The following is a 26,293-nucleotide window of genomic DNA, read 5'->3' on the forward strand; positions in this document are numbered from 1 at the left end:
ACCCAGGGTCTGGATAATTAAGAGTTTTAATCACTAAACAAAATATTTGTATTTTGACCTTGAAAGCAACAGGGAGTCATGGGAATTTTGGAAGAGCCACTGTGGAGAGTGGGATAGTGAGTTGAGGAAGCTATCGCAGGATTTTTGTTTGTGTTCAATGATTTTCTAGTCAATTGTGACTCTTCCTGAACCCATTTGGCAAAGATGTTGAGTGATTTTCCATTTCCTTCTCTAGTTCATTTTATAGATGAGGAAACTGAGACAGAGGTAAGTGATTTGTGCATGGTCAGATGGCTGATAAGTGTCCGAGGCTGGATTTGAACTGAGGAAGATGAGTCTTCCTGACTCCTATCCAGCACTGCACCATGTAGGGTTGCCTAGCAGCAATAACAACCCAGATGAGGTTGTATGAACTAAGTCAGAATGGTGTGATTTTGCTTCATCTATAAAAATAGTTGGTAAAGGAAATGGCAAACTGCTTCTCAATCTTTGCCAAGAAAACAGGCTTCCATTTAGCCACAAGTTTGCAAGAGTAAAAGCAGCAGATGATAGGAAGGTGAGATCAGCACAGTAATAAGAAGGTGTGGTATTTAATAAAAGATGAAGCTATAAAGTTATTATTCAACAAGGGGTCAAGGTGAGGAAAAGAGGATATAGAGGCTAGTGCAAGTGAAATGACCTGGATGAGAATTAGGAGTGGGTGTCAAAAGATTGGAGATGAATTTGTGTTGGAATAGAGTTGGTAACAGAAGGAAGAGGGGGTAGAAAGATAAAATATATGGTCAGAGAAGATGATTTTTTAATTCTTGAATCTGTTGGTGACGTATTTGCAAGTGGTAGCAACATCAATGGTATGGCTATCTTTGCATGTGGTGGATATAGGGTGGAGGAGTAGATCGTGGTAACGGAGAAGTTGAGGGAGTGAATGATTACAGTGTTTGAAGGTGAGTTAATGAAAAAGAAGATTTTGGTGGGGTGATCAAAAGGAACAGCATGAACCTCAGAAAAGGAAAGTTTACTGAGTGATGGAAGTAGGGAGAGAAAGTTGAAGTAGAAATGGAGAATAATAAGTATTCCAACACTCCATCTCTACTAGTGAGCTGAGGAGAATGAGTGAAGGTATGTCTTATAGACAGTATACACTCTATGATATTAATGGGACAGCTAGGTGGTGCAGTGGATAGAGCACCACTGCAGAAGTCAGGAGGACCTGAGTGCAAATATCACCTCAGACGCTTGACATTCACTAGCTGTGTGACCTTGGGCAAGTCACTTAACCCCAATTGCCTCATCCTGGGTCATCTCCAATCATCCTGATGAATATCTGGTCACTAGATTCTGATGGCTCTGGAGAAGAAGTGAGGCTGGTGATCTGCACAGCCCTCCCTCACTCAAAACAAAGTCAAGTGCAAGTCATGTCATTGTTTCTCTGATGGTATGGTCTTCCTCAGTAACAAAGGATGAACATACATGCATAAATAGTATCTGTGAAGAGTGTGTGTGCATGTGTGTGTGTGTGAGTGTGAATGTTTGTGTATCTGTGAAACAGTTAGGGAGCACAGTGAATAGAATGCTGCATTCAGAGTCAAGAAGACCCATCTTCCTGAGTTCAAATTGCATCTCCTTCATTTACTAGCTGTGTGACCCTGTGCAATCAGTTAATCCTCTTTCCCTTGATTTCATCATCATAAAAAGAGCTGGTAAAGGAAATAGCAAGCCACTCCTCAATCTTTTCCAAGAAAACTCTGATTGATGTCATGAAGTCAGACATGACTGAAAATGACTGAACAACAAAAAATCTATCTACCTACCTATCTATCTATACTATGTGTGTTAGAGAGAGGAGAGAGAGAGAGACAGAGAGAGAGAGAGAGAGAGAGAGAGAGAGAGAGAGAGAGAGAGAGAGAGAGAGAGAGAGAAAGAGAGAGGCAATGGTGATATATCGATATAGATTCATGACAGCATGCTTACATTTTCATGCTCTGCATTTGCCAGAGGTTGAATTGTCAGGGAAAATAAAAGGTTAATGGGGGAAGCATGAAATTCTTATTGCCCAGAGGAAACCTGTTAGAGACTAAACAATTAGTGCTTACTTGAGCATGTCAGGAATTCTCCCATGGAAACAGCTAATCATTAAATAGTTTTGCCCCAGGTAGATGTACTTGGATATAGGAAAAAGGAAATAGCAATCAACCTGATGAAATACCTTTTTTGCTGATGACAGAAAGGAGTTCCAGAAAACTTCTATGTGCCAACTACACCAGAATGATCACCAGCTTGGCATGATTAAATATTTTTCTCTTAAAAATAAATGCATACTCTCAGCATGTCATAATTTCTGAAAGTTAGCTAGGACTTTTAGGTCCAGTTTGTAACACTAGCCTGCTTTACAGCTCTCCAAAAGGCATCAGCAGTGAGAAAATAGGGCCTTGGCCCTCCTTGCCAATGGGTCACAGGCACACCTCCATTATTCTATCTGTGCTTTTGACTATGCTCATAATAAATATTTTTAATGAATTACTGTCTCCTGAATTGCTGACCTCAGAAACTAATTACATCTCACTAGATTGAAATTATTTATTCAAAAAGGATCCTTCACGTTGCAGTCCAGATCAGATTCACATTAACATGAACAGTAATAATAACTTTGCCTTCATTAGGTTATTCTATGTCTGGAATGCTTCATCTAAATTTATTATTATAAAGAGAATGAAATTGAAAGTCCTGAAACTTAAAAAGTTTAGGGATAAGGGAGATTCTCAGTAGGTGCCAAGGGCTTATGAAGTAGAAGAAAGTGTAACATTTATGGAATAAAGTAATTAGGAAATGGTTCGGTAGCATTTTGATTTGATTGATTAAAAGAGAGTAGATACAAAAACTTGAGTTCAAATCTGATACTATAGCAAGCACCTTGAAAATGAGGTGCATGGTTTGGCCTTAGTTTGCTTTTTTTTTAATCTAAAATATGTGCATTACATCATTATGACCACTTTCCATGCGATAGTCAGACAGTGACAAAGGCACATGGGAAAACTTTGAATGATTAAGATGGTGGGTCTATTTTAGGGGTAAGAATTAGTACAAGGATGACAAACTACAGTCAACAAGTATTTGTTAAGCCCTTAACTATGTTTGGGATAATATATTAAACTCTCCACCTGAGGAAATTAATGGCAAATAATATGATCTCAAGAAGCATGCACACTAATGGAAGAAGTAACAAGGAAATATTTGGGTAGATAAAATAATTATATATAGTAGATGAAAAATAGTAAGAAAGAGAAAGACTTTTGCTGCTAAAGGAACTAAACAGATTATCCCTAGCTAAGTTAATGCATGCTAGAGTCTTGGTCCATTTCTTGCACCAGTTCCAAATTTCTGTCAATAGTTATGAATGAATCCCTTATTTTGCAGTCTATCAGAGTGCCCCCTCCCTTCTGAAACAATAGGAGTCTTTACTTTTACTTTTAAAAGAAAGCACATGAGATGGTAAGGTGTGTTTGTGTTGGGGGGGCCAGGGAGAGGGCTTGTAAATACTTGTAGAGTTTGAAAATTGATTGTGATACATGTGAACATTTCCCAGACTTTATAATTATAATAGAAACACGTGGTGTGTACAGGGGTGTGTAACAGCAACCACACCAGAATACCGAGGATGGCTGCTAGTGCAAATTCTTAGATCTACTTTACTAGGAAAGATGGCCATTTAAGGGGTCAACAATCTTTTTTTAATTACAATCAACAAACCAAGAAAATATAAGCAGAGAAATAAAGACCAACAGACAGGGGTCTACTGCCTGAATCAAAGCAGTATTGCTATGCACTTTACATACATCCCTGGATCAAGAGAGCCTTTACATCTGAGCAGTTGGGGGTGTGTGAACATAGTGCCACTCAGAATCTCAACCAGGTAATCACAAGTTCCTTCTTATAAGTGAACTCTTAAAGTAAAATACCAACCCCTCAGTATATATAACAAAAACATGGGTCCTGATTGGGTCAGAGTCAGTAGGCAGGAAAACTACATGACTCAGCACAGCTGTGAACTATTAGGGTTCAGAGGAGATTGAGCCTTCAGATGCACACAATTTAGCCTAAGCCTAGGAAACTGAACTCCAAAAAGAAAACAAAAAAAGTCCCACTTTGCTTGCTGTTACAGGGTGAGAGGAGGATCTTTAAATATTAGGCTTAGGAGTTAATATTTTACCCTAGAAGCAATAGGCGCTGAACTATTTTGGTTCCATGATTTTCTCCAGTAATATTCAGGAGCTGGGGAAAGAACCAAGATGGTAGATCATGTAGATATGCCAGGGTGGAATACCAGCAAGGTACAAAAGGCAAAGAAAAATGAAGTGACAAAATTTCCATGAGTAATGAGGAGCAACATAATTTTGGAATATTCCAGTTTGGTTTAAGACTGTGAAGGAATAAAAGTAAGGCTAAGAAGTGGATAAGTGGCTGGGAAGGGATGGAGGGAAAGGGGTTTACAAGGAAGAAGGAAAATATGTTTATAAAATGGGCAGCAGAGGTGGAGGTATATAATTCATCATTTTGATTCTTTAACTTTTTATCAGTGTGGGAAGGTTTTGAACTGACAAAAATTGAAATGCTTCTATTCCGTAGTAGATGGTCCTCCAGTGTTGATATGGCTAGGAATAGTAAAACTCTGTGACCAGAAGGGTGACAATTCTCTTAGTCCTTATAAGAATGGAATAAAAATATTCAATGGATAATGGTTAATGCAAAGTCTTCTATTGGGGCCATACTTAAATTCTCTCCAAGTAGCGAACAATTTTCAGACCATTCACACAACTAGCTAAAACACAATTCCCCTCCCCTCCAAATCATGATAAGACATTGTCAAAGGAATTTAGGCTTATTGATGGTGCCGTTTTGTAAGTCAGCCCCAGGTAATTGTGTGTCTGATCAAACATCCTTATGATACACTCTTTAGAAAGCTGACAAGTAAATGGCAGATTCCTGCCTGATATAAATGCTTCCCTAATTAAAACTATATAAAATGGAGATATAAAATGCCAAGAGTATGAAAACAAAGAGGCAAAATTCCATTTTCTAAAATAGACATCTAATTCAGCATAGAAAATATACCAGAGAAATAAGAATTCAAACTCTAATAAAAGGAGGCTAGGTCAATATATGAGTGAAACATAAATATTCCCTTAATTATTTTATCTGTAAAAGGAGGAGATTGAAATCTGAGACCCTTTTCTATACTAAAACTATGATCTCATCATACTCAAAGAGCCCCATTCTCTGAAAGAAATTCTACTACTTAACATGTAATGCAGTGTATCAATAGCAACTGTTGCTATTTCCCTCCCAGCCTGATTTAGTTATTTTTCTTTTCCTCATTAAAGGGGCCATCCCCTGACTACTTCTTAAATAGGCCTATTCACTGAATGGACCTTACTCACCATAAAGTGAGTACTTGAATAGACCTTGGCCTAAAAGGGCCAAGGTCTCCCATTGCATCTTAGGCTATCTCCAGTTATCCTGATGAATATCTGGTCACTGGATCCAGATGATTCCAGAGAAGAAGTGAAGCTAGTGACCTTGCACAGCCCTTCCTCACTTAAAACAAAATTAAGTAGAAGTCATGCCATCATTTGTCTGATGGCATGGTCTTCTTCAGCAAGGAAGGAAGAACACAAGAACAATAGCATATAGAACAGTAATGGGGATTCCACCAAGTGACATAACTAGAAAAAAAAAAGAAGTGAAAAACTGTTATAATCTTAGGTTGCAATGGACAGTTGTAATGTTCAGGAATAAAATCACAGTGCCAATAGTCTTTGTGTTGATGACACCATCTATGGAGTGTTAAAACCAGCTCTTAGCAGTACATTATGGGAATGATGGTGAATATGCTTTGAAGTTTCTAGAGAAGGACAGTCAGAGTGGTACTGGAAATCATGCCCAAGGTAAAAGATTGGGTGAGAAAATTGGGGATATTTAACATAGGGAATGGAGAACTTGAAGGGTTACGTGTGGGGGAGCAGGGGAGATTTCTCTAAGTAGTTAAGTCTAATTATCAGAAAGACAGAGTATATTTAACCTCTCTGCATTCAGAGAGCACAACTAGGTCCAATGATTAGAAGTGTTTTGTTTTTGAATGGCAAATTTAGATATGATGGCAGGAAAACAAAGTTTAAATGACTACTTGTCTGGTATTGTGTGCAAATCACCAATAGGAACTCATTCTTGAATGTAGGAAAAGTATGCTTTCCTTCCTTTTCCTTCCCCTTTTCTATTGATTATGCTGAGAGAAAACATATGGTCTCCTAAGAAAGGCCCCTGAAGACATGAAGATGGAAATAGCCATGTTGTGACATTGTGAGCTTTAAATGTTCAGGAGCCATGAAAATCCTGCTAGCATTACTAACTCTGTCCATTAGGCTCAGTAGCACCATCCTAGATCAGTGGAAACAAATGGCACAATCTAAGTTGTGAATTAATGTACACAGTGAATGCAAACTAGAAATACTGAGGAAAGACAGCTTCAGAGGTCTAGAAGAAAAAAAAACTGACCTTTAGAATACAGCAGAGAGCTACATCTAGGTGAAATTTCACGGAAGTCTCCACAAAGGGAGAAAAATATCTCCCATTAACCAGCAGGTATGAGCTACTTTTTTTTTTTAACCACATAGGTTCTCAATATATGGACATCACTATGACTTTGCCATAAGTTTGAGCAAATTCTCCTTAGGGATCTTAAGGGTGTAAGAGATCAGAGCACTTGAGATTTGGAAATTGTTTTCATAAAAACTATTCTTGCTTAATTATTTTTCCTAAAAAAACATTTAAGTCTGACTAGTAACCAATGTGGAGACTACTAAGGGGTGTATGTATGTGTATATGCATGCGTGTATGCATGTGTGTGTGTGTCTGTGTATGTGTGTGAGTGTTGGTGGAGATGGTAGCTATGATTATAAGCTAGAACATTAGAATACTAGGAATTCCTGCAACCCTCAGACTTATTCCTAAACACCGAACACAAATAACATCCACATTCTGTCAAAGTAATCCATAAATTCAAGAGGCATCTTAGGAATGGGGGTGAGAGGGACTGGGAAAAGTAAAACAAACATTTAATCCTTACTACCACATTATTATCATTCTAGAATTCTCTTCCCTTTAAAAGAAGAAATTAAAGAAAAAAATGATCTATATTCATTGTCTTCATTTCTCAATGTCTTGCAATATGACATCTGACCTTATTATTCAATTGAAACTGCTCTTGTCAGATGACTCACAGTGATCTCTTAATTGCCATATGTGATGGATTCTTATCCCTCCTTGACCTCTTTATATTATTTGCCAGTGCTGATCATTCTTTACTCCTGCATACTCTTGTCTTTGAATTTTTGTGACACTGCTCTCTCTTGAATGACTGAATGTATGCTTGCATTCATGAATGAATGAATGAACATTTAATAAATGATTAATATGTATGAGGAACTGTGCCCTCTGGCTACACAATTTTTAGTGAGCAATGGAGTGCAGAGCATGAGGAAAAATAAGAGTGGCAGTGTCCCTGGATCCCAGAGTATGGGTGGTGGGGAGGTTAGTGAGATGTAAGAAGATAGCTAGATAGGAAAGCAAGAAGAAAAATAAAGCACAGTAAAGCAAGGTGAGGGGAAAAGAAAAGAGAAGTAAAAAACAAGGCCATGAATAGTTTACGAAATGTAAAACAAATTCCAAGTAGAGATTTTAATTCCTCCCTGCCCCTCACCAAAAGCACTACCACACAAACCTACCATATTAGCATTGTTCTTGCCTTCAACTCTGAGGTTCCTGAACTATCGTTTTGCTAAAATAAGGGTCCAGTGTGAATAAAAATAAGTATATTACTGTACCCTGAGGAGGAAAACATGTTAAAAATAAATATGGATGCTCTTAAGATCAAAGTAGACATGAACAACAAGATATCAAATTAGACAATTTCATCAATTTTTGTGACTTCTCCAAAACTGAAACTATGCCCCAAAGGTGAGGGAATTATAGCTGCTTCCATGATTTAGAATAGGGGTGGGGAGACTGTGGCCTTGAGGCCACATGTGGCTTTCTAGGTCCTCAGGTGTGGCCCTTTGAACTGAAACTTCACAAAACACATCACCTTAATAAAAAGATTTGCTCTGTAAAACTTGGACTCAGTCAAAAAGCCACATCCAAGGACCTAGAAGGCAACATGTGGCCTCAAGGCTGAAGGTTCCCCAAATCTGGTCTAGAACATTCAGAATAGAAAAGATTGCTAAAAAAATATCCTCTAAACCCAGGAGTTAGTGCTCATTAACCCTTTGCTCACTTACTGTTCCGTTCTTACTTCTCACAGAAGTGAGTGAGATTGCACTAACAGAAACAATGACATGATCGAGGCTGATATCAAAATCCATCCCTGGACTCTGTCCCCCCTCCCTTTTCTTCATAAGCCAATTGGGCTTAAGTGGCTTGCTCAAGGTCACATAGGAAGGACATGTCAAGTGTCTACAGCCAGATTGGAACTCAGATCCTCCTGACTTCAGGGTCAGTGCTCTATCTACTGCACCACCTAGCCACTTTCCCCCCCTGACCCTTTATTGAGTGAGGCAATCAGGGTGAAGTGACTTACCCAGGGTCACACAGCTAGGAAGTCCTCTTCTCTTTCTAGTGTCATGAGATATTGGATCTAGCCTTTGGAAGTTCCCTCAGGCATAGACAGCTAGCTTAACCAAAGCCCTTCAGGATTAAAAGTTTGCCAGGGGCCTGCAACTTGAAAGCCAGGTTCAAGAGCTGAGGAAAGAAAGGCAAATGGACATATAACCATGATAGAAAACTCTATACATGTAGAGCTGTGCAATACTTCACTAGGTCTTAGGGAAAGAACACAGAATCCAAGTGGGGTTATTTCTGACCCCTCCAAGTTAATCAGAGTAAAAACTCACACTGGTGAACCATGAAATGGCCATAACAGGGAGGATGTTGATACACTTTGAGATCCAGATCCCAAGGAAACCAGAATCAAAGGAGCAGCAGGCAGGTAATATGGGAAAAGATATATAAGGTGAGGGGAGGAGACTGAAAGTACTAAAGAGTTCAGGAAAAATATAATTCAAAGATCTTACACATAAACATGTAAGTCGCCAGGAAAAACTGCAACAACAGAAGAACTATGGTGCCTTGCTAAACTAAAGTTCAGGCATCTATGAATAGAAACTGCAAAAAGAAAATAAATGGCAAAATACTTGAGATGGAGGACCCCATGGAATTTGAGGAAAACATGGAGCTACAACATGATCTTTCTGAGTGGTTTAAAAAAATGAGAATTATGAGAGCAGAATTTATGTACTGAACAACAATACAGTAGAATATTGAGTCTCTATAGCAAGCCTCACCAAAGAAACAAAAGAAAGAAGAATAAATTGGGAACATAGAACTGAAAGACACCCTAAAAGAAAAGAATCAAAACAAAATAATGTCATTAAAAGAAAATATTCTCACTCTGCAAGCAAAACATACTGAACTCCAAGACAGGATACATAGAGTGAACCTATGGATCATAAGTCTCCAAGAAGAACATGATAAAAAATAAAAAGAAATAAAAAAAATAAAAACAACAACACAAAACCTGTCCAAGAATTCTAAAGAAAGAAAATAAAGTTGCAATTGAAAGAATTCATGAATTACCTCCAGAAAAAAAAATATCCCAGGCTACAAACTCCAAAACACTTAGTGATTAAATTGAACAATTTAGTTCAGAAGTAACACATCTACAAGCCATGGGGAGAAAGGTCTTCAAATAAAAAAGAAAGAACATTTGAATAACATAAGACTGCTCTGCACCTTCTAGAAAAAGAGGAGTGAATGAAGCAATGTGTTCCAAAGGGCAATGGCATCAAAATTCAATCCAAGTGAGACTCTATGTTGCAAATCTCAGTTTAAAAACACTGGGCAAAAGAAGGATTTTCAATAATAAAGAATTTGTAATGTCTATACAAAGAAAAGCAGAACTGAAGAGATCATTTAGTTAACACCCAAAACAACAGATATATAGGAGCAATGAAGAAATGCAACAGGAAAAGAGAACCACAGCACAGAATGACAAAAAAGACAAATAAAACAGTAAGAGACTTCTTTGTAAATATCCACAAGGAGATGGGCAAGGCAGAAATCTGGTAGAGATAATAGTGCAGAGGTAGATAGGGGACATTAAGGACAGAATCTGTCAACTTATTACTTACGTGTAAATGATTCTTTTTGTTCGTATTATGTTACAGATTCTTTCCCTAATGTCAACATTATGGTTACTACACTACAGTACAGCATGGGAGGGTAAATAGAAGGGAAATGGGGTAGGAGGATACCCTCAACTTGGTTTGACCCATCTGCCTAAATGGTTTACCAGACTGACTGCTGGGCATGCTACAGCTTCTTGGAGCCACAGGTGAGAGTTGGGTGGGACAAGTGAACACCAAAGGTGAAAAGCAGCCCTGAAAAGAGCTCAGCAGCCATCACACCAAAGGTATTGGTCCTCTATGAACACATTCTACACCCCAAGTAGGAGAATAGAGAGGAGTGAGTGATATGCCAGGGTCAAGAACTAGCAAGGAGAGAAAGGTGAGCTTGGTGATCAAAGAAAGAGAAGAGTCTAGAGAGGAGTGGGTGAGGAGGAAGTGTGGGCGGGGTTGAAAAGGAGGGAGGAAAGGAAGGTAGCTTTAATTTGAAGATCAGAGTAGCGTCTACTGGTGAATGTTTCTGTGAGTGAAGAAATATGGCCCTTGAGGAAAAGAAAAAAAAACTTATACTGTGTTAGATCTGGAGGATTTGGTGTTTGAAAAGTCTACTTTTGCTGGAAATTAAGTGGAATGGGAAAGGAGATGGGTTCTCTGAGGTTAACTGGTACCTGAAGGGGCCATGCAAACACATAAAGAAAAAGAAAGGTCAACAAGGGATGGTATAAGTCATTAGTGGGCTTCATGATGAGAGGGCTGGTAGAACAGGGGCCCTACCAAGAAGCAGTGTTGGGTAGGCACAGAGGACAATTGGGCTGGTCTTGGAGTCAGGAAGACCTAAGTTCGAATATGGGTTGTGTGAGCCTGGAGTATGTCACTTAACCTCTGTTTGCCTCTGTTTCTTCATCTATAAAATAGGGATAATAATATCACCTACATCTGAAGGTTGTTATGAGGATCACATGAGATAATTGTAAAGTACTTATCATGGAACTTGGCACATAGCATATGCTATATAAATGTTCTAGGTGTTGATCTAAAAATAAAACACATTGAAAAAGAGTAGTCCATGGGGCAAACCCTAAAAGGCAGTGTCATAAAGTTCCCAGATGGATGACCCTAGAATAGATGTCTATGAACCTTTGATAGCATCAAAATACAGAGAAAAGAGAGAAATGAGTCAGGAATCAGAGAATGAAGTCTAGAATATATAGAAAGAGCAGGAAGATATTGAAGAAAGTGAGAGAAATAATTTTTGAAAGATGCAAAAATGAAATACAATAAGTAAGGAAAATGACTAATTGAACAGGAAGAGAAGACCAGGGAATATCAAAGAAGAGAGTATCAGGTGAAGGGAGGAGAGCCAGTGAAACAGGACCACTTTAAAAAAGATAAATTTAAAAAAAACATTATACTGTGTTTACAGCATAGGGATGAACTTGAAATTGAAAAAGCTTCTGTACGGACAATGTTAATGTACCTAGGATGAAAAGGAAAGTCATCAAATTGGGGTAGGGATCTTTATATCAAATTTCTCTGATAAGAACTTGGTATCTAAGATATATAAATAGTTCAGATAGATGAGATTAGATAAATAGATTAATAGATAGGTAGATAGATAGAATGACTATTTTCCAATAGATAAATGATTTAAAGATGTGGACAGTTCTCAAAGAATTTAAAAGAGTTAACAAATGTGAAAAGGAGTTCCAGGTCACTGATAATAAGAAAATTTTAAGTCAAAAGTACACTGATATATCAACTTACACCCTGAAAACTGGGGGAAAATATCAAAAAATGGCAACAGACAATATTGGAGGAGTTGTGTACAGTAAGGCACACGATGCGTTGTTTGTGAAGCTGGGAAATGGTAAAATTATTTTGGAAAATAATTTGGATTTATGTAGAAAAAATGACTACAGTATTCATACGTTTTCAGCCAAAAACTCCATTACTGATCATATAGCAAAAAACAGCATTCATAAGAAAAAGGTCCCTATATACTCCAAAACATTTAAGGTAGCACTTTTTGTGACGACAAATAATTGGAAATAGAGTAGATATTCATCAACTAAAGAGTGGAATTGTGGTACATGAATGTAATGGGATAGTGCTACATTGTAAGAAACAGTATTTGGGAAAAATACAGAGAAGCATGGAAAGATCTATGTGAATTAATGAAACTTGAAACAGAGTCAAGAAAAGAATATACACAGTGACTACAAAAATTTAAACATAAAAATGACACACCCTAAAAACAGAAGTAAGCATATCAAAATTGTAAATATCAAGTGGGATACAAATTATGGAATATAAAATAGCCTCAGCTTATGCTTTTGTTCATGGGTTTTGCACATTACATTTCATACAGATTTTCAGACTTTTCTAAATGTATGGATCAGTTGTGCTGACTTTTTTGCTCTCTGTTTCACCTCCAAAAATATGATTTATCATACAGGATGTCTCACTAAGAAGGGGAAGAAAATCAATACATGGGATACTACGGTGATGTAAGAAACAAAAAACATCAAAATTACTCTTAAAATTAAAACCCCAAATAAAGATTAATATTTAAGTATGAGAGATAGACATGAAAATGAAACTTGATACTTATTATGTTTTACATTTTATTTTCCAATTGAATGTAAAAACAACTTTTAACATTTTTTTTAAATTGAGTTTCAAAATTTCTCATCCCCCTCAGCCCTTTTTAAGAAGGCAAGCAATTTGACATATATTGTACATATTCAGTGATGTAAAACATATTTCCATATTAGTCATGTTTTGAAAGAAAATAAACCAAAAATAGACAGACAAATGACTACATCAATAAATAAAAAAATAGTGCTTTGACTTGCATTCTGATTCTCTCAGTTCCTTTTCTAGAAGTGGATAGCATTCTTCCCTGTAAGTCCTTCTGAACTATCTTACAACATTATATTGCTGAGAATAGCTAAGTCACTCACAGTAGGTCATCATACAATATTCTCGTTACTGTGAACATAGTTCTCCTAGTTCTGCTCACTTCACTTTACCTCATTTCATATAATTCTACCAGTTTTTTTCCCCAGAAAAATATCCTGTTAGTCATTTCTCATACCACAATAATATTTTATCACAAATGTATACCACAACTTTTTTTTAGTCATTCCCAAATTGACAAACATCCCTTCATTTCCAGTTCTTGCTCAACATAGAAAAAAATGCTGTAAATAATTTGTTCATATAAATCTATTTCTTTTATAAAGACCTAGGAGTAGTATTGTCAAAGCATAAACACGGTTGTATTGCTTTTTGGACATAATTCCAATTTGCTCTTCAGAATGTTTAGATGAGTTCATAAACCCACCAAAAATGAATTAGTGTCCTTATTTTTCCACATTCCTCCTAAAACTGGTCATTTTCCTTTTCTTTCATATTAACCAATCAGGTGTCAGGTAGTAGGTCAGAGTTGTTTTAATTTGCATTTGTCTACACAATAGTTATTTAGAGTATTTTTATATGACTATAGATAGATTTCCCAAGGTCACACAGGTAATAAGCCTCTGAGGATGGATTTAACCTCATGCTTTGTTGACTTCACCAAAACCTTTGTGTATATCATAACTGACTGGGTCAAGTCCTCAAAAAGAAGGAAATATTAGATAATTGTATTTGTTTCCTGAAGATCCTGTATGTGAGTCAAGAAGCAATAGTTAGAACCAAACATAAAATAATTGATTGATTTAAAATTGGGAAAGAACTATGACAATGCTATATCTTATTACCTTACTTATTTAACTTATATGCAGATAAATTCACTTGTGAATGCATCCAGTAGTAAAGATATTTTAATAGGTACTTTATTAATGACTTGTTCAATTTTCTTTTCAAAAATAGGGTTATTTCAGTATTTTCACTCTGTTAATTGAGCAGTTTGTATTTTTGTAAGTATTCATCCATTTCATTTAAATGGTCATATTTATTGGAATAACTGGACAAAATAACTCCTTATAACTACGTTAATTTCCTCTTCATTAGTGAAGAATTAACTTTTTAAATTTTAATAGCAAGAATTTGGATTTCCTTTTTATTTTTTAATCATATTAACCAATGAGCTATTTTTTTTCCCCAAAACCAACTTCAAGTTTTATTTATTCTTTCAATGCTTTTTATCCTTTCAGTTTTATTCATTCCTCTTTTGATTTTCAGGATTTCCAGTTTGGTGTTTAATGAGGAATTTTTAATTACTCTTTTTCCAGTTGCATTCTCAATTCATTGAGCCATTTTCCTCTATTTTATTTATATAAGTATTTAAAGATATACTCCCCCCTAGTTCTGCTTTGACTTCATTCCATAAATTTTGGTATGTGGTTTCATAATTAACATTCTCTTTAATGAAATTATTCATTGTTTCTGTGATTGTTCTTTTACCCACTCAATCTTTAGAATTAGATTATTTATCCTTCAACAAATTTTAATCTGTATTTCTGCATTCCACTGTTCAATGTATTTTTATTCCGTAATGATCTTAAAAGGATAAGTTTAATATTCCCATAAGAATATTTTTAAGAATAATAATAATAATTTTATTATAAGAATATTCTTAATATTTCTGCTCTTCTACATTCTGTTTTAATATTTTTAATGCCTTAATGCATAGCCAATTTTGATGCACCACTGAAAAAATGCTATAGTTCTTTTTATTCTTATCCAATTTTCTACAGAGGCCTATCATATCTATTTTTTTTCTTAAATTCTATTCATCTCCTTAACTTCTTTCTTACTTATTTTCTGGTTAGATTTATCCATTTCTGAGAGAAGAAATTTGAGGTCTCACCTTAGTATAGTTTTGCATTTCTTCCTCTAAACCTTTTAGCTTTTTCTTTTCCTTAGGAATTCTTCATTTTATGAGTTGTCAGTGATTGCAGTTTGGTGCCATGGTGAATAGAGAGTTGTACTTGGAGTCAATAAGATCACCATTCAAATCTATTTTGAAATCCCTTGACTCTTGGAAAGACATTAATTTTCTCTTCCTCATACTCTTCCTATATAGAATTAGATTAATGATGCCTCCTATTTTCAAAGGTTATTGTGAAGATAAAAGGAGATGATACTTAGAAAGTGTTTTACAAACTTTATGGTGTTATGTAAATTTTGGTTATCATTACATCTTCATCTTTGTTATTTCATTTTTAGAAAATAATATTATTATTTTGTTTTTAGACATAATTTAAAAGAAATAATTTCTGGGCTCAAAAGAAGATTTGAATTCTGGGAAACAGAGAAAGAACAATGCACTTTCCAGACTAGTACAGAACATGGTATAACTATCTCAAGGAACATTTAGTTTAGCTAAAATCTAAATTGTGGTTGAAAAATTTGGTTAGAATCACACAGTCTTAAATCATAAGTATAGGAACTTATATTTCATCTTAGAGAAAATAAGGAAATATTGGATTTTGCTGACCAGTAATCTAGATGGTCTCCATGGAACAATCTAAGTCTGCATCCTGTGATCCTAAAAAATCTGTTCTTCACCATAGTAATACTATTCAATATTTATAAATGTTGATGCAAGAGATATGCTAGAAAATTAAATGATTTGGAAATAATATAAGCAATAAGACTTTGACTTTTGAGGATCTTACACCTTTACACTCACCCCATTCCAGGCACTCATCCATTTATGTATCTATCAGATCTAAAGACTGAAATCTGATTTAAATGAATGGAATACTGGAAGAAGATTATTTTAAATTAGTGTCTTATTAAAAGTAACCTCTTTTCACTGTTCCATTAGTCTTTACTTTTTAGGGGCTGATATTCTAATTCACTCAAATCCTTGTAGTCACTCACATTTTTGGTCTTTCTGATCCTCAATAAATTGACTTTGAAAAATTGACAAGAAACTTTTAATCCATCATATTTGACAAGAATTGTTACCTTCTAAGAATCTTGAAAACATTTATATTTCAATAGTATGATATTATTGCTAATCATTTTCTTAATAGGTTCATTAAGTTAAAAAAACTCTATGTCTCATGTCTAAGTGATCAATATTTCTAAATCTATAAGATTTTATCAGAATATTTGAAAATTGGGATAAAGCACCAATAAATAAGTTCTTTTTCACTTGTTAGCAATGCCACACACTCAAGAAAGATTTCAAAGGTTATTCTGAGTCAAGTTTACCCTGAGTTGGGAATGGGAATCTTGCCAGAAAAACACAGCTGCTACCAAGAGATTATTTTTTTTCCTCAGCTAAAGGAAGATCAGTATTTGAGTCAGTTCCAAATTGAATCTCTGTCATGGTGACATGTGTCACCAGATGTGTTTTTTCAAATCAAGCTTCATCATTAATGACAAAGGACAACAATGTTAAGTCGAAGGGGGCCTGAGGTCTGGCGTAAAAACCAACAGATTTCATCTACTTGTACTTAAAAATAACGCGCATCAGGCAGTATAAAGATATTCTCTCTTCTCTGTGTCAGTTGTCATCCTTCTTGATACCATATAGGCCAATGAATGGGGTAAGAAAAATGTAGAATTTCTTGTTGTCTTGGGACTTTGGAGTAGCTGCTAGTTACTAAAATAGTAGTTACTGAGAAAATCTGGATGAATTTTCATAGAAGACATTAGAGAAGTAATATGCAAATTTGAACTTTTTTTTTTCTTCCCATTGGACTAAGAGAGATAAGAGACATACCAGCATCAAATTAAGAGGATTTTGTAAACCCAATGCTCTTCTGCTTTGTAATTCCTTTGGTGGTTACAGGTTTTAAGGTCCTGATTTCCAGAGGTGGTAATCCCACAAGCCTGCCTGTCCCTCATGCTCTAAAATCATTGGTAGCTTTTCTCTTTCTCAATAGACCTGTTCCAGGGAATGGAGCCATGATGGTAGAGTACAAAGGCTGACATACACTAGCTCTCCCCCACATCTCATAAAATACCTGTAAAGAAAGACTCTCAACAAATTCTAGAGGAACAGAAGCCAAAGAAAAATGGAGTGGAGGAGATTTCCAGGACAGGGTGACCTGGAAGGTCAACAGGAAAGGTCTCTGGCACTGGACATGGACCAGAGCACAATTCAGCCTAGGCCCCATGAGCCAGGAAGAGCAAGGCTCAGGGCCAGAATTCCCAGGAGCACCAGGAGAGGGTTGCAGATGAGTCAACCCACAGGCACCAAAGGCAGCTTCAAAGGTCAGTGAAAGGGCTTTTTCACCTCCATGACAAGGGAGTAGGGTCCTACCCTAGCCAAGCCCCAGGCAGTGGCAGCAGTAGAGCCCTGAGTGGCAGTAGCACTGCAGGCAGCAGCCAGTATCCATTGTTCCATTGTTGGAGATCACAATTTAAAGCCCCTGGGGGAAGTGAACAGCTGATCTGAACCTCAGCCCTGAGTGGCAGCACAGCCCCAGGCTAAAGCCCTTGGAGTTGTAATTTAACAGCCTATCTGTATCTCAGACACCAGCCCAGTCAAGAAGTAAAGACCACTCCCTTGATTGTACCACCTTGGAGGAACTGAGATCTTACAGGTCCCCATAGCATACCCTACTCTTGACAAAGGACCCAAAAGTCATGTAACTCTTTGGGAAAATTACCAAAAAAGGGGAAAAATTACGACTATGGAAGATTAATTTCTTGGTGAACAGGTATTCTCTCCTATCCTTTCAGATGAGGAAGAACAATGTTTACCATCAGGAGAAGACATAAAAGTCAAGGTTTCTGCAACTCAGAATTCCAAAATAAATATGCAATGGTCTCAGGCCATGGAAGAGCTCAAAAAGGATTTTGAAAATCAAATAATAGAGATGGAAGAAAAATTGGGAAGAAAAATGGGAGTGATGCAAGAAAATCATGAAAAGTGAGTTGACAGCTTGCTAAAGGAGACCCAAAAAATGCTGAAGAAAATAACACCTTTAAAAATAGGCCAACTCAACTTGAAAAAGATGTCCAAAAAGCCAATTAGGAGAAAAATGCTTTAAAAAGGAGAATTAGCCAAATGGAAAAGGAGATTCAAAAGCTGACTGAAGAAAATAGTTCTTTAAAAATGAGAATGGACCACATAGAAGTTAATGACTTTATGAAAAACCAAGCAATTACAAAACAAAACCAAAAGAATGAAAAAGTGGAAGATAATGTGAAATATCTCACTGGAAAAACAACTGACCTGGAAAACAGATGCAGGAGAGACAATTTAAAAATTATGGGAATATCTGAAAGCCATGATCAAAAAAAAGAGCTTAGACATAATCTTTCATGAAATTATCAAGGGAAACTGTCCTGATATTCTAGAACCAGAGGGCAAAATAAATATTGAAAGAATCCACTGATCACCTCCTGAAAGAGATCCAAAAAGATAAACTCCCAGGAATACTGTAGCCAAATTCCAGAGTTCCCAGTAAAGGAGAAAATATTGCAAGCAGCTAGAAAGAAACAGTTTGATTGTCATGGAAGTACAATCAGTATAACACAAGATCTAGCAGCTTCTACATTAAGGGATTGAAGGGCTTGGAATATGCTCTCCCAGAATTAAAGGAACTAGGATTAAAACCAAGAACCACCTCCCCAACAAAATGGAGTATAATACTTCAGGGGAAAAAATACTCATCCAAGGAAATAGAGGACTTTCAAGCACTCTTGATGAGAACAGAACTGAAAACAAAATTTGACTCTCAAACACAAGAATCAAGAAACGCATGAGAAGGTAAACAGGAAAGAGAAATCACAAGGGACTTACTAAAGTTGAACTGTTTACATTCCTATGTGGTAAGATTATATTTGTAACTCTTGAAACTTTTTTCAGTATCTGGGTAGATGGAGGGATTACACACATACACACACACACACACACACACACACACACACACACACACAGCACAGGGTGAACTGAATAGGAAGTGACCATAATTAAAAAATAAAATTAAGTGATGAGAGAGGAATATATTGGGAGAATAAAGGGGGAAATGGAAGAGGGCAAATTATATCCTATAGAAGAGCCAAGAAGAAGCTTTTCCAATGGAGGGGAAAAGGGGGGGAAGTGAGAGGGGGAAAAATGAAGCTTACTCTCATCACATTTGGCACAAGGAAGGAATAATATGAATACTGAATTTGGTATGAAAATCTATCTTACACTACAGGAAAATAGAGAAGAAGGGGATAAGCAGGGTGGGGGGATGATGGAAGGGAGGGCAAATGGGAGGAGGGAGCAATTAGAAGTAAACACTCCTGGGGAGGGATAAGGTCAAAAGAGAGAATAGAAGAAATGGAGGGCAAGATTGGATGGAGGAAGTATAGTTAGTCTTACACAACATGGGTATTATGGAAGTCATTTGCAAAACTACACATATATAGCCCGTATTGAATTGCTTACCTTTTCAGTGGTGATGGCTGGAGAGGGAGGAAGGAAGAGAAGTTGGAAGTCAAAGTTTTAGGAAGAAATGTTGAGAATTATTTTTGTACACAAGGGGGAAACAGGAAATAGAGGTAATGGGGTATAGAAATTTATCTTGCTCTACAGGACAAGGGAGAAGATGGCTATAAGGGAAGAGAGGGGCACTAGAAGGTGGAAGGGACAATCAGAATGCATGGCGTTTTGGGGGGGACAGGGGAGAAATGGGGAGAAACTTTGGAACTCAAAATTTTGTGAAAATGAATGTTGTAAACTTAAAATAACTAAATAAATAAATTTTAAAAAAATAAAAAAATAAACCTGTTTCAAATTGACTGATCTTAGCTAAGTACGACTAATTATGTATTTGAAACTAAAGTCTTAATGAGTAATTAGGTCCACCTTTAGCAAAAGTCTGGATTCCCAAAGAAGACCTTTTAATCTCACATTTATAATTGTAGAATGAATGAATTAGAAAATTTTTGAGGTTATGACATTGGTTCAATTTATAAAATCTACGTCTAGGACCTCACTGACCTCTTACCTGGACACCTGGAAAATACGTCAGGTGCAAACAGGCTGTTCGATTTTCCTGAGTAAAAATCTAGGAAATAAAGAGTCCTTAACTACGTACTAGTTGAAAAAAGATTCTATAAGTAATGTTTAGAATAATTTACATATGAACAATTGCAATGAGTTAACAGTTTAACTTAAATAACTTGTCTGGTGGCATTTAGAAAGTCTCAGTTACACAGCCCTATTCAGTGAATACAGTTCACCCTGAATGCTTGGGCAATCAACTATCCGTTTATGAGCATTACTTCTCCCACAACATAGATGGCTGAGAAATATCTGTGTTCTCTTTAGAAAACATGTTTGCTTGTACAAATGTTGATTCACTGAATTAGATCTTATGTTGTGTTTTTGAAAGGAGAGGCTTCTTTGACTTGAGGAAACACTTTAACATCGGAAGTCAATGCACATCCAAACTTTAGATTTCACCATGTGGATAGAAAACACAGTTTCACCAACATATGTTACAGAGAAAGTCAACAAGTACTTCTCAGCTTTATTTAAGAATTCTGGGTACTACCACATCACACCTATAAGATTGGCAAACATGACAGAACAAGAAAATGATAAATGCTGGAGAGGATGTGGGAAAGTTGGAACACTAATTCATTGTTGGTGGAGCTGCGAGCCCATCCAACCATTCTGGAGAGCAATTTGGAACTATGCCCAAAGGGCTACAAAAATGTGCATACCCTTTGACCCAGCAATATCGCTACTAGGACTATATCCCCAAGAGATCATAAAAATGGGAAAGGGTCCCACATGTACAAAAATATTTATAGCAGCACTCTATGTAGTTGCCAAAAACTGGAAGTCAAGGGGATGTCCATCAATTGGGGAATGGCTGAATAAATTATGGTATATGAATGTAATGGAGTACTATTGTGCCATAAGAAATGATGAACAAGAAGACTTCAGAGAGGCCTGGAAGGACTTATATGACCTGATGCTGAGTGAAAGGAGCAGAACCAGGAGAACTTTATGCACAGCAACAACCACAGTGTGTGAGAGTTTTTTCTGGTAGACTTAGATTTTTGTAATAACACAAGAACTTCTTACCAAAAAAAAAAAAAAATCCCAATGGAGGATCTCAAGGCAAAATGCCTGCTACACTCAGAGAGAGAAATATGGAAGTCACTCACATATTGTAGCAGATCATGTTTGTGTATGTGTATGTGTTTGTGTATCATGTCCTGATTTGTTATACGATTTCTTTCATTTATCTTAGTCTGACTACATAGCATGACTATAGTGAAAATATACTCAATAGGAAAGTATATGTAGAATCTATACAGAATTGTATGCAGTCGTGGGGAGGGAGGGGGGTTGTGGGGAGTAGGTGGGGAGGGATAAAATCGCAATGATTGACAGTGATTGTTAAACATTACAAAATAAAAAAAAAAAAGAATTCTGGGTACTTCAAAGGTAATATGAAATAGAAATCAGCCAGTTGCTTTTGTGTGAAGATTATGTCTAAAGAAAATCTTTGCCCACAGAAATCTGATAATCTGTATATCAGAACATTTTTTAATTGCAAGACATGATAGGCTGATAGAGTCTCAGACTACTTCTAACAATTCCCCATTTCCCATCTCTTTGGATTCCCACAAAATACAGTTTCAAGAATCATTGAATGTTTTAAAAAAGCCCAAGTTGGAGAAACTACTTCCTAGTATGTATGACTTTGAACAATTCAAGTCAACTAATTCCTCTTCTCTTACCTGTAAAACAATGCATTTGTATGTATCACTCACATTTACCTATCACTTTATAGTTTGAAAAATGTGGTACCTGCATTCCTTCATTTGATCTTCAAGTTATCCCCACTTTGCAGATGATAAATTCAGAATTAGAAAGGTGAAATATCCTTAGAGTTAGAAGGGACCACACAGCATATCTAGTTCAACATCATTTTACAGATAAAGAAACTGAGGACTACAGAGTTTAAGCAACTTGTTTAAAATCACACAGTTAGGAAGCAGTAAAAATAATTTTGATGAGTTTTTTCCTCTATACCTTTAGTTAGAATCTGAATCCAGGTTATGCAGTCCACTGGGTCAGCAATTCATCTACTCACCCTCATCACTTTCTGATGATTGATGTAATTCCAGTTCCAAAATTTATGAAAAAATCATTAAAAATGCATAAAAGGGAAGCTCATTGTGTTATATGATGTCTTTCAGTATCCTGTTCTTTTCCTCTAAAGTTTAGTTTTACACACATTCTAAAAGTTATTTTATCAGTCTACATCAAGGTTTTTTTTATGAGTACAATGCTTTCATACAGAATTATGATATTAGCAATTTCTTTGAGCATGATTCTCACAAAACCCCATTGGAATCAATGAAGAAAGGATGGTATGAGCTAAAACAATGTGACCAGATATCAAGTATCATTTGAGTAACAATAACACCTGGAAAAAAAGATAGAAGCTTTTTATTCAATGTATAGATCTAAATAACTCATCTAGTTTGTTATATATATATATATATATATATATATATATATATATACACATATATATATGTATATATATGTACATATGTATATATATATATAATGCAAAGTTTTGCAAAACATATTACTTACATTTGAATACCATCATAAACCTCTGAGAATGATGTCACAGATAATAGAGTCAAAGTTTGATTTAGGAAGTAACTGTAGCTTAGTGAGATTACCTCAGTGACTGTTCCAACGTAATCTTGGTAGTCAGATGTTAAATCCAATTCACTTGCAAGTGATGGCATCACCTTGCTGATGTTATGGTTCTCTTCAAGAACGAAAGACTGACAAACATCAGTCATAGCGAGAATGTCATGATGGCACCCTCTCAGTTATAGATAACTTTCTGACTGTCAAAAAAATCAAGATTCTTAAATTATTTGAACAGGATATAAATTAAAAGATTTCCCAATTCAAATGTAACACTTCACAGTTAAGAAAACTGAGGCCCAGGGAGAAAATATTATTTGTCCAAGGACACACAGCTAGCTGAGGCTGCCCTAGAAGTGAGGAAAGACCTCCTTAAAGTCCACACTTCAACAAGATCAAAATGTCTTTTCAAGCATGTCCTTGTCCTTGTTTTACCATGATGTTGAACAGGCTTGAAAAATGTATACTTTTTCCTGTCTTCACAACTGTTTTCAAATTTTATCAAGTAGCATCTATTTTCTCCATATTCTTCTCACTGCTTTTCTTTCTACTTTTCTTCTTGGCTGATTGTAGGAATATTTCAGTATTTCCCTATGTTAAGCCTTTTGTAGAACTCTATTCTATATCCTAGACCATATGTTGTCAGATGTGACTTCTCTAGGAAGTGTTTGGCTACACAGATGTATTACCCTACAGGGGGATCAGGACTAGGCAAGCACTGCCATCTGAAGCCTGTTCCTAAACAGTTATTTGGGGGAATTTCTATTTCCTAATCCAGACAGTCAATAGGCATTTATTAAGTGTTTTCTTCATGCCAGTTACTACACCTGAGCACAGGAAATATACAGAAACCAAAAACAGGGCCTTTGTCCTCAAGACGAATGTTTTTAATGGGGAAGACAATTTCCAAACAATTATGTACATACAAGTTATACACATGGCAAATTGGAGGTAATCTACTAAAATGATCAAAGAGTTAGGAGCAGGGATGGGAGTGGAGGTGGGGCAGGGACAGGGAAATCCTGAAATGGAACCTGTACACATTTTCCCCCATTTCTCACAATCAATATTTCTTTGGGAGTTCTTTGGATTTTTCCATCATGTTGCTCAGTGCCATTTTCAATTTCCCTTTCTGTGTTTTCTTCTTTTCTTAGATTGTAAGCTTCTTGAGCTTGCAGCAATAATGACAAAATCCCCAGCACTTATTACCCAGTACCTGGTAGAGCGTAAGAGAATAATAAATGTTTATTGCCTTCACGTAGGTCATAGAAACATGCCAAATTCAAAGGCGAGGAAATGGACACTGAGAGAGTTTGAGTGATTTTCTCATATTGAAAGGCTAGTTGTCATATGAGGAAAGACTTAAACTGAAGTCTTCCTGCCTCCAAGTCGAGCTCTCTATCACCATGCTTTTGTTGCTGTTCTGTCATTTCAGTTGTGTCCAACTCTTCATGACCTTATTTGAGATTTTCTTGGCAGAGATACTGCAGTGGTTTGCCATTTCCTTCTCCAGCTCATTTTTATGGATGAGAAAATTGAGGCAAATTGGGTTAAGTGACTCGCCTAAGGTCACATAGCTAGTAAATGTCTGAGACCAGCTTTAAACTCAAGGCTTTCTGATTCTAGACCTCATGCTCTATCTATTGTGCCATCTAGTTGCCCATCTAGCATCCTGAATACTTCTAAAGAAAGGGTATCATTACCTTTTAAGTATCCTTACTTCCTTTCTATTCCTCTCTTGACACAGAGAAAAGAGAATAAGAAATATATTTCACACATAATGAGCTCAAATGTCTGTGACTCTACTTTTTCCAATTAGAAATATGTCTCTTAGACACTTGTTAGTTCCTCTTGACTACAAATGCAGCCCTCTATCTACTACATCGTATATGTTATACATACGACTCCAGTAGACCTAACAACACTCTCCAGGCAAGGCTGAATTAGATCAAAATGTAGTTAGGGGACTGTTGGGACTGGAAGCTCAATTTCGTGTCGACGGTCTCGGGCGGGTAAAAGTGGGACTTCTAAATCTTAGAGTCTTACGAGGCCCTCCATGAACAGCGGGGGTTCGAGAAGGTCAGACTGAGCTAGCTCGGCTAGCTCGGGTATTTCCGCCTCTCCCCCAGAGATACCTGATGGGTGGAGTCTCCCTGCCCTCGAGGTCGTCCCGGATTGGAGCACACCTAGTTACCTAACAGCATGGTATTGAGATGCAAACTGTGTGGCTGAAGATTAAGTAGGATTGAGGAAGCTAGAAAGCTCTCTCTTAGCACATGTGGAGCCAAAGAGAAAAGTAGGGCTCCGCTTCTTTTCTTTCCTCTCTCCCCTCCCCCTCCCTCCCCGATTGTACTTCTACTTCCAATCCCTTAAGCTTAGCCTCCTTAGGAAATCTCCCCCTCTTCCTCCTAAGGAAGACCCCCCTGCATTTGTAACCCGGACCCTGAAATAAAGCTCAACCCCTGTTTGACTCTGGAATGACCTTTCTCTCATACGTTTATCCGGTTTGGCCAACCGAAGACCTGGGACAGGTAAGAAAGACTCGGGTAGCCCAATACAGGCCTCTAGGCTTGGCAGGGGACATTTAGCAAAAGAAGTAAAAAATACAATAAACACAGACAATGTTAATGTTGTTCCCCCCCCCCCAACCACAGGGATTCTTATGTAATCTTTACTGACCCTGCTTGTATTTGACTTTGATACAACTTCACTATCTCATACTCCTTATGTCTGCCACATCTACTGTTGTTTTTTGTTTTTAAGATGCATTTTATTTATGTATATTTGTGAAATAAGTGTACTGACTCTATGTATTTTTAACTGTTTTACCAGCATGTCATTAAGTATTACCAAGAAAATACTGTGCTGAAAATGAAGAAAAATTTCTAATTTCTTCTGCAAGGAGTTATTTTCTAAAAGAGGATAGAGGATTTCTTTCCCATCTATCCTCTTTAATGCATTTTTAAAATGTGAAGAAAAAAGCAATTCATCACAGAGTTAAAGGTAAGAGAATAATTGAGAAGCAGAAGTCTGTAATGAGGATAAAGGAAAAGCAGATAATCGCATTATGTGAACAGAGAAGTTCATTGGTGCCCAGGCCTGGTCTCTGACTGAGAGGTTAACATCTCTGGAAATTGAATTGTGTGCAGGCCCTTTGCCTTAGATAAAGGATGGTTACTGGTAATTGAGCAACATTTGAAAGTTAGGCAATATATTCTGTTACAAAGAATAGAAAGGAGGATATCTGTTCTGACACTAAAATGACTTTTTTGGTTAACTTTTGAAAAAAGAAAGAGGACTATGAGGTACTAGCGACAGTCACATACAACAACATAAAGTAACAGGAGAGACTGTTTGGAGGCAGTGTGAATTTGACACAGGGGAAAGAATATCAAATGACAGGTTAGCATTTTCTCCAGTTTTACAATATGAGCTCCTTGAGAGTAGCGGTTATCTTGCTTTTTTC

Source organism: Notamacropus eugenii, chromosome 1 (assembly GCF_028372415.1).
Source record: "Notamacropus eugenii isolate mMacEug1 chromosome 1, mMacEug1.pri_v2, whole genome shotgun sequence".
NCBI classification, from domain to species: Eukaryota; Metazoa; Chordata; class Mammalia; order Diprotodontia; family Macropodidae; genus Notamacropus; species Notamacropus eugenii.